Here is a 2,991-nt window from a genome sequence, read left to right on the forward strand (position 1 = left end):
GAGACGCTGAAAAGGGTAGAGAATGTTTCACCATCGCTTACGAAATGTTCTCTCTAGCAACGCAACGCTTATTTCACCTGACGCCTAACATTACCTGAAGGAATTAGGTTAGGTTAAGTTACCATTAGAGGGTTCATCTTCAGGTGAAATAAACTAGGGGACTAATCTTCAGGTGATCGTTTATTTTCTTATTTAGATTTAGCCAATATCGCGCGACTAACAAGAGGTAAGAGAAGGGTATGTTACTCGCTCACTCTGGGTCAGAATCACTCAAGAGCCAACACACACTAATGGCTGCTATGTGCCAGTATTCATAAGGGTCCTGACATTCCCTGCAGCGACCATAGCAGGTTATATAGTTTTTTTTCTGTGATTATGATTGTGTTAAAAAAAATTCGCCATTGACCGCAGTGAGTAGGATTCGAACCTACGCGGGAAGATCCCATCTGATTTCTAGTCAGACGCCTTAACCACTCGGCCATCACTGCTTACACACACACACACACACACACACACAAAGATACCGAACCCTGCAGAACCATTAACAGAGATTCCATTACCCACAAACCACCCAAAGTACCAAGATTCAAACCCAGAGTACTGAGATACAAACCCAAAGACCGAGATTCAAATCCAAAGACCGAGATTCAAACCCAGAGTACCGAGATTCGAATCAAGAATACCAAGAATCGAACCCAAAGTACCAGAAAGATTCGAACCCCGAGACCTCTTGAATAATCACACCAACATGAAAACCCTTCAGCCAATAATAACTTAGACTGTAGTTTTTAATTCCCCAACGCCCCCCCCCCCACCTGAAGGAGACACTGACGAAGGGGGGGGGGAGGGTGGTTCAGGAATTGCTTCACCCTCAGGTATTTATGGAGGTGGTCGTGTGGAACGTATAGAACGATAACTTAAGCTCCCGGTGATCTTTTAAGCTGTTCTGTGTTACGTGATAAATAAAATGTTATCTGTCATTGTTTTGGTTTTTTGGTTTAGTTTATAAGATATTTTGTTGCGTATGTGATGTTGTTGTTGCTGCTGTTGTTGCTGCTGTTGTTGTTGTTGTTGTTGTTGTTGTGGTATGATTATTATTATTATTATTATTATTATTATTATTATTATTGTTATTATTATTATTATTGTTGTTGTTATTATTGTTGTTATTACTGTTGTTGCTCTTATTATTATTATTAGTTTAGTAGTAGTAGTAGTAGTAGTAGTAATAGTAGTAGTAGTGTCATCATCATATCATCTTTTATTACTATCATCATCATTACTATTAACATCATTACAACTATTTATATCATCATTCGTCATTGTGGACAAAATCTTCGACTCATTGAAACAGATCATTAAATTCATCATCAATGACTCCACATTTTTTTAACACCAAAGGTCATTATCTGAACCTGAACTGTGTGTGTGTGTGTGTGTGTGTGTGTGCGTGTGTGTGTGTGTGTGTGTGTGTGTGTGTGTGTGTGTGTGTGTGTGTGTGTGTGGAGGATATGCGGTACAACTCGAAATGTTATCCTTGTCCGTCTGTACGTGTGCAAGAGTTATAATGTGAAGCCAAGCGTGATTATCCCGACCACAGAGACCCAACGCCACCATCACTACATCCACTATCACCACCATCACTATCACCACCATCACTATCACCACCATCACTATAACCAACACCACCCTTATCATCACCAACATCAACACACACACACAATCATCATCCACCACCATCACCAACACTACCACTAACACCACCACTACCACCACTATCACCACTACCACCACTATCACCACTACCACCACTACACCTACAATTCTTAATTATTTCTTCCACCTTTAAATCCTTCCTTCAAATTTTTTTATTAGCAGATTCCATAAAAAAAATATCTCCAGTAACTAAAGACCAACACTTGAGGGGGGAGGAGGAGGGGTGCGGGATGGGTGGAGGGGGAAGGGGAGGAGGGGTGGACGGGAGGAGGGGTGGACGGGATGAGGGGTGGACGGGATGAGGGGGGGGATTCTCTTAGGAATTAGGTTAACCTCACAAGACGCCATTGAAGAGTAGTTAGAGACAACGACTCAAACACGACCTCCTGCATATGGGATTACCGGGTCGTTCTCTATGACACCACGACTTGGGACGACTATAGAGCTTGATGGAGGACGACCTTGCACTGGGAGTCATTAACATACTTTTTAGGTTAGGTTAGGTTAGGTTAAGTTAGGTTAGGTTAGGTTAGCTTAATCTTAAGGTGGTATAAGCAGAGAGAGAGAGAGGAGGGGTGGGATAATCTCCAGATGATCCTGTATATTTAACCTTCAACAACCAAGACCTTTTATAGAGCATTCAGGACAACACTAATTACCGGATGATGACTTGTATCACCGTGGTGCTTCATCTGATTCCCAACCTTAAGATAATAATTAACCCTTAAGTAATTTGTTTTTACCTTAACTAAATAAAATACAAAAGTCACAGCCAATCCCGACGCCATATTCAGTCTTCAAGTTTTAGAAGGAAAAATAATAATAAACGTAATTGTCTTTAGTGATATCCGGGAATGACTTTGCGCGTCTAGGTTTACGGGTCATTACGGCAGGAAACGGACGGCGTAACACAGAGACACAACCAGGATATAAAATGAGTTCCTTCACTTCCTCAATACCAATAGATAGGACACCACCCCCATCCCTATTCCTACACTCCCTTACAATGGCTACAGGATCCGTGTTGAATAAGTACCACGAACAGATCTCTCCTCCCCCCCCCCCACTGTACGAAATAAGTTGTCATGTTATAATCTACTGGGGAATAAGTTGTAATACGCCTCCTGATTACAACTCCTAGTACAAAAGGCTTTCCCACACTACGTTTCTCAGCCACCTTTCACTTAACACAATAAAAAAAAAGTGTCAATTAACTCACGAATTCATCTTCTCAATTTGAAAGTAAAAATTAAAAGTAAAAAAAAAAAAACTTAC

At 41.1% G+C, this 2,991-nt stretch overlaps 1 non-coding gene across 1 annotated transcript; it reads right to left on the reverse strand.

Annotated features, from left to right (window-relative positions):
- Positions 1 to 406: 406 nt before the first annotated feature.
- Trnas-aga lies at positions 407 to 488 on the reverse strand. Its single transcript has one exon. It is a non-coding gene; the product is annotated as a tRNA-Ser (tRNA).
- Positions 489 to 2,991: the final 2,503 nt, after the last annotated feature.

This window comes from Homarus americanus, unplaced genomic scaffold (assembly GCF_018991925.1).
Source record: "Homarus americanus isolate GMGI-L3 unplaced genomic scaffold, GMGI_Hamer_2.0 scaffold40565, whole genome shotgun sequence".
Taxonomy (NCBI): Eukaryota; Metazoa; Arthropoda; class Malacostraca; order Decapoda; family Nephropidae; genus Homarus; species Homarus americanus.